The sequence below is a fragment of the Ursus arctos genome, unplaced genomic scaffold (genome assembly GCF_023065955.2).
Source record: "Ursus arctos isolate Adak ecotype North America unplaced genomic scaffold, UrsArc2.0 scaffold_5, whole genome shotgun sequence".
NCBI classification, from domain to species: Eukaryota; Metazoa; Chordata; class Mammalia; order Carnivora; family Ursidae; genus Ursus; species Ursus arctos.
The window spans coordinates 54,888,383-54,900,878 of NW_026623067.1; the positions used below are offsets into that span (position 1 = coordinate 54,888,383).

Genomic DNA, 12,496 nt, shown 5'->3' on the forward strand with positions numbered 1-12,496 from the left:
TATTCATTTTTTTTTTTTTTAATTTATTTGAGAGAGGGAGCAAGCACACGTGCGAGAGCACATGAGCAGGGGGAGGGGCAGAGGGAGAAGCAGGCCCCCCACTAAGCAGGGAGGCCCCTGGGGCTCCATCCCTGGAATCTGGGATCATGATCTGAGCTGAAGGTAGAGGTTTAACCAACGGAGCCACCCAGGCATCCCAAGATATAACTAGTCATTTTCCTAAATTTTCAAATTTATTGGCACACACACATCCACTAGTATGATACTAACATATTTTTCATTTCTACCTGTCAGTGTTATAGCCATTTCCCTTCACACTTTTTCTTTGCACTTTCTCTTTTTTTGTTGTTGCTCATTGTTTTGAGGTTTGTCTCTTTTAGTTTACTTAATTAGTACTTAAAAACCCCACTTTCTGGCTTAATCTTTGTTTTTATTTATTGTTGTGGTTAATTTCATTTCTTTCTTCCTTCTTTCCTCCCCCCACCCCCCGCAGCTTAAGTTGGATGCACAGATCCTTACTAGTATTTTTCCATTTCTTTTAAGAGCCTTTACAGCTGTACGTGTCCACTGAATTTCACGTATCTTACTCTCATGGTGGCTTGTTTCTCATGTGTCTTTCAGTATATTTGAGCTATCTGAGCAACCTAAATCTGCTGGAATTCAGGAGGGCCTCAATTCAGACACAGCAGAGGATTTTCTCTGGTTTTGGCCAGGTGCCCAGGGCACCGACTATCCTGGGTTAATTTCTCGGTTTAGGGTTTCCCAGCTCACGCAGGTGGTACACATTTAAACCTCAGATCCACACAGGGGTGGGGCTGAGATGATAAATTCTCAGGACAAACATTTTTTTTTTTGCTTCCTCCAGGATTTAAAGCCAAGACAGAAATTCTTTCGTCACCTCCTTCAAAAGGTAGGTGGAATGTTTCCTCTCCCATCCTTTCAGTGAGTGGATAGCACTTCAGGGGCCCTGAGTTTATGCGGCTTCTCAGTTCCCTTGCTCTTCCTTGCAAAGGCTGCTCCTTTGTCTCCTCTACCTCGTGAAGCCATTAAAACGCCATATTGGTAGATGGCCTCAGGGAGATTCACTGCCAGTGTTCTAAATAATTGTTGGCTTTTTTATATTTGGTGTCTGGGGGTTTTCCTTACTGCGTTGCTAGTTTGGCTATGCATGCCTCAAGGAAAAACAATTTGTACCCTTTCTAAACCGTGTATGTGTGTTGAGGTAAAAAAAGAGGTTATTTTCAGACTAGTTTACCTTATCGTCGGAAATTGAGTTAACCTTAGTCACTCTTTAGCACATTATTGCCTTTTTATCTTCTCTGTAGTACTCACCAGTACCTGAATTTATCTTATTTATCCATGTGTTTATTTTCTGTTCCTCCGCTTCCAGTTAAAGGTAAATAATTTCATGACAGGGATTCTCTTATCTCCTGGTATATTTGATTAGGTAGTTGCTGGCATGGAGTAAGAGTCAATAAAAATGTGTTGATTAGCATACAGATACATATGGAGTGTGCATACACTGGACTGTATCCTATGCAAACTTTTAAAATAACTATTGAAATTATTTAGTATAAAAAGTACGAATCATTAAGGTAGACAAGCAGATTATAAACCACCTGTATAATATGAATCCCATTATAAACTACTGTGTGTGTTCACTGTGTGCGCGCGCATGTGTGTGTGTGTTTAAAACTCTCTGGAACAATACACACACATACACAAATTATTTATTGCTGGTTAGCGGGCTTTTACATGATTTTTTTTCCATCTTAGTATTTTACACCACACACATCTGATAGCATTTTTTATAATCTAAGGAGGGAAGAAAATCTCATTTAAAGGTGTGAGGTATTTGCTTTTCCAGGTGTGTATTACAGATGAAGCTTCATTTTGTCTTCCTCCTAAAGACTCAGCTTTAAATTACATGTGTGTGTTTTGACTTTTCTTGAAAAGTAAGGCCCTTTCAGGCTTCTTCCTTGCTATTACTCCACTCAGTATGAGGCTGTTACCTTAACAGTAACGTCTTTTAGCTCCTCATTGCACACACCACATTTATGCAAGGCTCTGCTGGCGCTTCAGTTAAGTCTGTTCTAGATTTGACACTTTTATCCACTTCAGTTCTGCTACCCTTGTTTTGTGGGTAGAAGCGATACCGAAATACGTGGCGCACTGACCGCATGAGGGGGAAGGGATGTCATAGATCCTTTTCCTCCTCCAGCACTCCAGTTTTGTCCGAATACATTTTGACTCTATTTTTATGCTAGGGATCATCTACTTTGTTCTAAGAATAGCCAAAAATACGTGAATTAATCTCCTTCTTTCTCAGTTGGCTACAGTTTATATCAGTGATAAAATTGGGAGCTGGGGACATAAGGTAAGAATCAGTTTCTGCCCTTCAAGCCCAGAGATGTTTAAAAATATCCTAACAATATGGCGTCATCCGTTTTATGTGTGAAACGCTTTTGGAATTCACAAAAAGTGCTTGTTGGATGCAGGAAGAGGAAGCCGTGATTTGCCTACTGTTGCTGTTGTGGGTTGTTGTTGTTGTTGTTGTTGTTGTTTCCTGCAGCCTTACCCACTGCTCTTACCACTTTGCCCTAAGCAACATTAACATTGCACTTGCGTCCACAAACATCGGCCATGTTTTGTGCTCTTACTTCAACTGTACCCTCTGCCTGGAATTTCCTTTTTTCTGTTTTCCAGGCAAATTGCTACTGAGCCTTTACAATTTGGATCAGGTATCAACTCCTTCAGGAAACTCTTCCTAACAGCCTATTCCCAGACAGGTTGGTCTTACGTATCCATTCATTCATGCAACAGCATTTACTGCACACCTATGGTGTTCCAGTCACTGTACCAGATGCAGAGGGACAGTGGTGAAAATAAAGGTTGCATCCTGTCGTCAGGGTTCGTACCTCCTAATGAATGAGACTGGCAGTGACCAAAACACACAAACCAATGAGTGGAACGGAGACAGTTGATGATCATTGGTATGACAGAAGTAACCCTGAGGTTCAGGGCAGACCTGAGACTGGACATAGAGGAGGGTACAGTCATGCACGGAGCCAGGAGACCATGTTATGGGAAGGGAGAAACCTACATAAAGGCCTCTTCTTGCTCTTGGAGTACCCAGTATTTCACTCTAGTTTAGCTTTTACCTGTTCTACTCTAAGTATCTGCTTAGAGGTCTTTCCTCTCAGACTGAACCCTGAGTTCCCTATGGAGGGAGAGAACATCCTTCATCTTCAAGTCTTTTCTGCTGGGGGCTTGATATGTTGTCATGCTCAATGTGTGCTTGCTGAATGACCCGTTAGGTGGATAAATGGATGAAGGGAGAGGCAAAGAAAGAATGTGGAGATTTTTGAGTGGCTTTACGGACAAAGTGACCTTTCAGTTGTTTTGTGGGGGGAGGAAAGGCATTTTTTTCCTTCAGAATGGATACATTGAGGGAAGGCACCCCAGGCAGAGGCAAAAGAATTGACAAAGGTAAAGGGAATTTAAATACATACTGGGTAGAGGGTACAACAAATACTTGTCTAGTGAAGAGAAAGAGGAAGTGGTAAAAGAGACAAAATTAGAGATGGACAAGGAGGTTGGCCCCATCAGGAATGGGGCCATTGTGTTACTTTGTGTTCCTTTATGCAGATACTGCTGAACCAGCCAGGTACTTTGATAATTGTGTACACTAAGGTAACCCTCCCTACTGAGCCCCCAACATCTTAGTGGCTTAAGAGAATTGAAGTAATTCTCTGGCTGATGAATGCAGGTATTTATTATGTAGTCACTCCAGAAGTGATTCAGGGACCCATTCTCCTCTCCTCACGTGGCCCTTCTCATCCACACAAGTTCAGAGTACTTTGCTTCCAATCAGCCAGAAGGGAAAAAGCAAGAGCCAGAGAATGGCAGTGTGATGGGGTCAGCCCCAAATGTGGTCTGCGGCATCTCTGCCCACAGTCTGTTGGCAAGAACTCAGTCACGAGGTCACGCCTCACAGCGAGGAAGACTAGGAAATTTCACGTAGCCATGTGCCCTGGAGAAAGAGGAAGGAGGTTTGATGAATACTTAGCCAGTCTCTGCCACATTTGTCAGAGGCACAATGTGCTTATCCTGGACCCTCGTGTAAGACGTAGAGTCAAATCTCTGGCATGGGGCTGGCTCCCCAGCCACAGTTACAATGACTAATGCATTCACTTTCTCCTCCTCAGCCTACTGGCTAGAGAGAGTTATTGGACTTCCGAGAAATCAGTTTAACACCCAGTTCCTTGCAGAGGATTTACAAATACTTAATTTGATACTGTCACTCCCGCATTGTGCCGCCTTTTTGCATAGGAACACATGCTTCCATTAATACCCACAAGGAATTGGAAGTATAAACTCTGAAGTACTGGTAATCCATATAATCCTTATTATAATTATAGGTAACAATATCAGTAATCCTTAAGTGTAAGGGTTTCTTTCTAACACATTTTCCCACATAGGCAGAAATAAATAAAATCAGGTTTTCATCCAGTAGTTCTTGGGGATAGATATATTCTATTATTTTTAAATTATTTTGAAACTATGTTTAAGAGGAGCTATCATTTCTATTAGGCATCAAAGAGACCATATAAGAGAGAACTGGTGAAAAGAAAATACCAGAAGGTGGTACTAGTCCCTTGACTCAGGCTTTTCCTACTTGGAAACAAAGTTTCCACTACATTGTAATTTTGATCATCTGATGTTGTGTTATGCTACCCATTCATGTGATGGAATTTCATAGCAAGGTAGAAAATGTTTCCCTTGATGTGTGTCCATCTACACCTCCGTGCCTCCCCTCTTCCCACAGCCTCTCCCCTCCACCATTCTTCACACTGTAATCTCAACTTCTAGTTCCACCATAAAAATAGTGAATGGCTGGGGGGAAAGTACATAAAATAAGAAAATATGTTTTACTGTTAGGATGTGACTGTTGGGTCTCAAGTCTACCTTCACTTCCCTTGTGAATATTCATCTCTTTGACTGGAAACTCCTCCTGGGCAGGACTTTGTCATCTTAACCAATGTTGTAGGTACTTAGTATGGTTCTGACTGGAACCCAGTGTCATTGGAAAGCAGATAAGTGACGAGCAGAAATGAAAACATTGAAAGGTGATACTCTAGTATGCGTAAATTGGCATTGAAATCTAGACCTTGGAAAGGTAAATCTGTAAGAAAACGAGCTAGTTCTAAAAATTAAGATGTTCTCCATTTGAAACTGAAATTCTTTCTCCAGTATTACGTACAGTTTGGACCTACTTTTAATAAAATAAATAAATTCACATTAGTTATATGTAGTCGTATATAAATATAGAGCAGTATTTAAAATAATATATAACAAAATATTAACACTGGTTTCATTTGGGTGATGAGTTTCAGGCCAGTTTGCATTGTTTGTTAGATTTTTTCAGTCCTTTCAAAAGAGTGTTTACAGTGAATATCTATTTTTGTCATCATAATAATAAAGTAAATGTCATTTTTGAAATAAGGGAAAATAAAGGAACTCTCCAAGTCTGCTTCAGCTCTTTTTAGAACATGGTCCTGATCTCTTCTTTCTGTACTGGAGGAAGCATCACTAACTCAACCCAGCCAACAATGTGTCTACCCCCAGACCCATCTCTAGCCCTTCTTTGGACAAACATACTTGTTTCTTTCTTGGAACTCTGACTCCCATATGCATCCTTTTGGAATTGGGGTGTGTATTCCATGTATTCCAGGTTCTGTCAGTAAAACCTTAATTATCTGGCACTTCTCAATAATAATTGGCACATTTACTAATTGAACAGTTTTTTGATGGATCGTTGTAAATTCTAAAGGCCATTTCACTGAACTCAGGAGAGCTTCTCTGCCTGGAGGTAGACATCCACCCTGGCTCTGAAGGAGGCAGGACTTCTTGAAAGTGGTAGACCCACGTTACTTCCTGGGTTGTTGCTTGCATAACTGACTAGTTGGTGGTGTCGTTCACTGAGATGGGGTACTCTGGAAGAAGACGAGCTTTCACGTGGAGTGTTGGGAGTGGAGTTCTTAAGTCCAGGTTTGTACCTAATGAACTTGAGATGTCTCTGGGAATTCAAGAGAGGATGTCAAGTAGGCAGGTGGATATATGAGCTGAAGTATCTACCCTAGATCTACAAATCTGTGCTTCATTTGCAAATGGGGACAACTTGAGGTTATTAACCCAGATGATGTCTGAGAAAGAAGAAAGTACTGAGGACTAGAGGAGTGCCTAGTTCTCAGCCTAGAGAAATCCCAACACTTAACAGCATTTTAGTAGGGAATGAGCCTGCAAAGGAGGCAGAGAAGAAGCATCCCAAGAAGCAGGAGGAAAGTCATGTGAGTCCTAGCTCTCAGAAGCCAAAAGAAGAAAATGTATCAAGGAGTGTGTTGTCAAAAGTTCAAAAGCTGCTGAAAGGTTGGATAAGGAATAAAAAATATTATTTGGATCTAGAAACAAGTAGACACTAGTAAGAGCAAAGGATGAAAAAAAATTGGAAATAGATTCAAGAGTAAATGGGAGGGGAAAAAAGGTCTGTTAAATAAGGCAGCTTTTTCTAGTGTCTTGGGAAAGGCGATGAGAGGGAGAGGGAAGAGATGACTAGAGGGGAGGAATCTAGTAGGAGTGTTTGTTTGGGTTTTGCTTTTCGTATTGTGGGAGAGTCTAGATTGTACCTTAAAAAATTTCTCAATATTTGGAAAGGGTATTCCTGAATGTACTTTCAGTAGCATGCTAAGTGGCACTGCTTACAGATTTTTATGATGTCTAGTTCTCTAGAGGCTGAGGCTGACATGGAGAGTCTAACCTGGTAGAGACGCAAGGAATTGTTACCTACAGTGAATAGGCTACTAGTGTGAGCCAGGTTTAGGGGTCTGTTGGACATGAGCCAGTATTTTATCTGACCCCTCAGTATTACCCTCATATTTCTTTGTTTATTTGAAATGGGTAACCTTTTGTGTGCTCTTGGGGCTGGCATTAATATCTTATGGTTCCTCTATTAATTGATGGGTAAATAGAGTGTGGTCTGTTTGATGTGCTGGAGAATCATGATTTTTTGTCTTTTTGAAAATTTTACTTGAATGTGAGGCCAATGAAAAGAGGAGAACTGAGAGCAGACAAGCACGAGCTTTATGAAGATGGAAGGAACATACTTAGAAGAATGTCGGCAGCGGAGTCACAGAAAGGAGGCTGAAGTATGCGCAGCAGAGCTGAGAAAATCCGAGGAGCTAGGTGAACTTCCCAAACACAAAGCCATCGTCACATACTTCGGCTCTTCAGTTCGAGGCATACAGAATTTGCATTATGCATTCATTAAGAAAGGTTGGGCAATACTGGGTCACCTGGCTGGCTCAGTTGGTTAAGTGTCTGCCTTTGGCTCAGATCATAACCCTGGGGTCCTGGAATCAAGTCCCGAGTCGGGCTCCCTGCTTAGTGGGAAGTCTGCTTCTCCCTCTGCTGCTCCCCCTGCTTGTGCTCGCTCGCTCTCTCTGTGTCAAATAAACAAACAAAATCTTTAAAAAGAAAAAAAGAAATGTTGGGCAATAGTTACTTTAACTAAGTAAAGTAAAAAAGAGACTTTTATTCAGAGCAAAGGCTGAGTAAAGTTAGGGCCCTTCAGATGCATTTGAGAACGGGAATTCAAATCCAGTGTGTTGGTTTAACTAGTAGGGTCTTTAAATTTCCAAATCAATATATTTCTTTCTGGGCAGAGCTCAACAGCTTCATTGGAACATCGTGATAATTTTGGAGCCTCACCACCTCCTAATGACCCGGGACTAATGTAGGCCATGTTCCACACAGCCCAGGAATGAAGTGGTCATTATGGGAATAGAGCAGATGTGGTTAAAGGCAGCAGCACGCCATATCCCAAGCTCCCAAAATAAACTTGCTTACATAACATGTAAAAACCTCCCAATTACTCCCTCAGGTTCTCTTGGCAGAACAGCTGATTTCCACCAAGAGGAAATACTCCATCACCCAAGATAAGGAGCTGCACTCACGAACATTTTTGTCACTCCTATAGTTGTCTTTACGAGCGTCCATCAGAAAGGGATTTTTTCGCCCCCTTTGCTGTACATAAATGGTAATTACATGAATTAAATTAGTCAGCAAGAACAAAACTCACGGGCTTACCTGTTTTCCCACTGAAGATCTGTTTCTCTTGTGAACAGTTCCTTTTAGGAAGTCGTTCTAACATTGCTTGTTTGAACTATGTTTTATTCAGGGTTGCCCACCTCCTGATATTATCTTTAAATTGTAAATTCATTTGAGCCAGGGATCTGACTATTCACAAATTTTGCCTATTGCAGTGCTGTTTCAAACAGAAAACAAAGTTGATGTTTTTAGCTAACAGGAACAGTAATGATGATGAAGACAAGAAGTTACAGATATACTCAGGGAATGTTCTGATATGGCCGAAGGCAGGAGGACTGCTCCGTATCATGGCTAGTGACATGACACAGTTTTGGAAGCGGCATCAGGTACAATTGATGGATCTTGGCTCTGCTAATGGTAGAAGACAGGCTCTTCCTGATTCTACACTTCTATGCATTGCAAATGACTAGTTAGCCTAGAAATGTGGTTACAGTGTTTGACTCATTTTTTGAAAACGCTTTCTCATTGGCTTTTCTCTTGCTCTGTGTGAAATCCAGATTCCCTTAGCATACTTTAGCATTTCCTCTTACTATTTGCAATAAACATAAGGAAGTCAGCTGTTGGATGGGTTGCTACATGGTACTAAGGAGAAAACCCCTGGTGAACACCTCTTGCTAGAGCCAAAACCACATACCCATTACCCAGTACCTAGAGAGCAGTGAGAGAGGGGAAGAAATGCGTTACCGGGAGTATTCTTCCAAGGGTATGCAAAACCACAGGCAGGAAATAGGGAGCCCAAAGATTTTTCTTTGCTCCAGAGGAAGTGGCTTCTATCAGTCCATCATCTTTTGCCAGGAGGAGCTCCAATTACCTTTTATTCCTAAGGCAGTGCAGGAGGGGAGGGGGGCCCAGGGAAGGAAGGTCTGAGGAGATGGCTGGAGGGTTCCTTTACCCAGGTCCCAAAGCCCCCTGGGTGATAATAACATTAACCACCATTTATGAATATTTGATGAGTGCCAGTTCCTGAATGCATGCTCTCTGTACACCATCTAATTTAATCCTTAGTATACCCCTTACGAGGTGGGTCTGATTTTTAAAATAACGTATTGGCTTACTTTGTCTCTACGAAACGCATTAGCCATTCATTTTTAAACTAATCCATTTCATTACAAACTATTTAAATGCCTTTTCTCCCTCCTGTCGTAGAAATACAGTCGTTTACTTTAAAGCGATGAGCAAGTGTTCCAGTTTCCTCTCCCGTGACTTGCATGTACCTCGCTGTGTGTGGTTTGTAAGTCAGTGCGACAGGAAGCTGAAGACTGAGATTCAGACAGTCTTCCACTCACAAGTGCTAACGAGCTGCGGGAGCTACTCTTTCTGCCCCTCCCCATGTCCTAACACGTGGACAGTAACAGGCCTCACATCACTCAGCTGGCAGGTTCTGGAGTGCGCTGTGAATCCCAGGCCTGTCTGACCCCATAGCCTTGCCCTTAATCATGACGGTACGTGAGTCACATAGAAAATTAAGTTAGCCTTCTGTCATCCACCTTCTATAGAATGCACATGTGTCCTTGCTAACGCACCCAGGACGGGGTCATCTCTGCAGCCTCCAGTAAGGAAGCAGCACGGGAGAGCCTGGGGTTTCTTCAGCTGGACACACTTGCCACCAGAGCGTATACATTCTTATCGGCCGTCTGTACCCAGAAGACTCTCAGGGCTATAGTCGAAACATGGCTCCTTTTCTGGACAGTCAATTATACTTAAAGACCTGAAAGAGGAATGACATTTTTATACAAAACAAATATAGTATGGAATTAATTGCAACATCATTATTCATTTTAAGGTAAAATAGACTTTTAAAAATTAGCACTTGCATGGAACAACTCTATGCTACAAGGCCAGAAGCTGCAAATCCCACCCCCAGCCCAGCTGCCGGTGCCCACCCCCACCACCAGGGATCTAGTTCTTTGTCTCTTCTGTCCTTAGAAGGATTTCAAAGCCAAACTGGGGAACTGGTTTAGTGGACTCAGTATATTCTGGGAACTTGAGTGCAAGGCTCCTACCCTATCGGCACTACTAATGCACTGTCAGCCTAGTGCTGGTCAGACTCCTTAGCCTCTTTGAACTCCCATTTGCTTATCCATAAAATGGGAGCGACCATGCCAACTTCTCAGAGTTGTTAGTATTAAATGAAACAAGTGCAGAGTGTCCAGCACAGTTCCTGACATCATAAATAGTCGATAGCCTCCTTCCCATCCTTCCCTGAAACCCATCGCCCTCCAACAGAAGCCATTCTCTTGGCATCAGGGAGGCTCCCACTTGGCAGAGGCTTCTCCATCCTCAAATTACATCACTTCTGACGAGGTTCAGTTAATGAATCTTGCTACGGAACAGTTAGCGTCAGTTTCAAGCTCTGTCTTTTCCCTGCTCACTTGTGTCGCTACCTCCCTTTTCTCACTGAAGAGCCTGCCTTCCCCCCGACCGGTGAGACCCGTGTACTGGCCCGGCTACAGAGCACTCCTCTGTCTGCCTGTTCCTCTTACTGTTGGCAGGTATCCCTAAGCAAGAGGCATCTTAGGTACTGGAGTAGAAACTCAAGGACACCTAAAGCTGCTGGAAAGAGGACCTTACCATTTTAGTGGTGATTTGTAAATGTGTGAGAGTTGGGAGAAAGAAGTAGCTCCTGGATGCTCGAAACACCACTCTTAATTTGGAGCCATTGCACACTGTTCGTGGTTTTCTAGAGGCTTCCATTTTCTGATTCAGGGTAGGGGGATCTGTTGGCCATTGTCAGGAGTGTGGAAAGGGGTTTTTGCAAGCGTGGAGCCACACCTCATTAGCAGGTGCCTCTAACGGAAATTGCATCCAGATGCTATGAATTCTCCTTACGCTGAGGGAAGCGGCAGAGGAAACCAAGTGTCCAGGCGGCCTGGGCTGTGCTCCTGTCTCACAGCTGATAGCGCCTCTCTCTCTCTCTCTCTCTCTCTCTCTCTCTCTCTCTCTGAATCCCAAGGGAGGGTTCCATGGGGTGGAGTTACAGGCTTGGTGAGTTGAAAAAACAAAACAAACGTATTATTATGATAATAGATGTGAAAGGAAGGAGGCCTGTTGTCAGGTGCCCTTTGGGAGTCATTTGACAGCATTGTTGCAAGTGATACTTAAGAGAAAGCATTTCCTTTTTGCTCAAGAAACAGCCAGTTACCCAGGTGGTGACTGGGTAGGGTTTCTCAGCCAGCACCTTTTTGACCTGATGAGGAAGCAAATAACAATGTAGGTCTCTTTGTTTCTTCCAACAACCACCTAGCTCGCTGCCTGATCTGACTGCCTCCTCTCTGTTCTTTGTCTTGGAGCGCAGGGTCAGCACCTTTTGGACGCAGTGGTAAAAATCTCCTGTCCTTGATGTCTACAGCTGGATTGATACATCTTTTAGAATACTCCTACAGGTGTTTCTCCTTTTCCATGTCTTAGAAACTTGGTAGAATGAACTGTGAAAGCATGGCCCACAACAAGAACCCTGGGAAGCAAGGGAAGAGTCTGCCATCAGCCACGGCTGTTAACTTTGTTGCTTGTGCTCCCAAAGTCCTCTTCCCTCTGTGTAATGAGCCACAGCTTCAGGACAGCCTTGAGGAAGGAGTTGATGCCAGGGTTGTCCTTACCTTCATTTTATCCATCAAGTGGGAAGAGAGGAAGTAGAATGCTCGAGTTACTAGAGCCTCTCCTTGAACTCAGGTTTCAAACCCTTTGTCCTCCCAGCAAGAGGGTGGGCTTACCCTTCTAAGCTTTTACCTCTAACCCAGCCACTTACCCTTGCAGTGGGCTCTTTCCTTAACTGTATCTGCACACATTCGGCCTCTCATTTACACATCTGCCTGTTAAATCTGACTTTAGAAGGGATGGAACGCAAAAGGAGGACTTAAGAAGAGAAAATATTCCTATCGTAAGTCATGACATCCTCACCAGATGGAAAAAAAATAAAAGAAACATTTAGAAGGTCTTTTTTTTTTCCTCAGATGAGTTGAAAGAATGTCTCTGTGTGGCTTAAATGGCAAGAAAAGGAAAATATTCCTCTTTCAATGGGTACTTCCTCTACTTTAAGTTGGCAAGAAAAGCTTCAATAACAGGTTGTACAGAAAGTTACTTCAAAGACCTGGATTTGGCACATTGGACACTCTTGCCACAAACTGTATCCAACAGTGATTTAACTTCCCCAGTCAGTGATGTGTACACACGGCACACACACCACTAAGCACACATGCACGCAACGCATGAAGTCCCACATTCCTGACTGCTCATTCCAGGTAGAGAATTTTTGGTTTCAGAGCTAAAAAGAAATGATCAAGTTTGTAGAAGGATATGTGTGAAAATGCCGGAGGAGGAAGAATGAGAATCA

At 42.8% G+C, this 12,496-nt stretch overlaps 1 long non-coding RNA gene across 1 annotated transcript in view; it reads left to right on the forward strand.

Annotated features, from left to right (window-relative positions):
* LOC123001043 (uncharacterized) overlaps positions 1-12,496 on the forward strand; it is a 186,614-nt gene that overhangs the window by 20,263 nt on the left and 153,855 nt on the right. Inside the window, exon 2 of the long non-coding RNA XR_007190520.2 lies at positions 866-910. This is a non-coding gene — a long non-coding RNA (uncharacterized LOC123001043). The remainder of the gene's footprint in view (positions 1-865; positions 911-12,496) is intronic.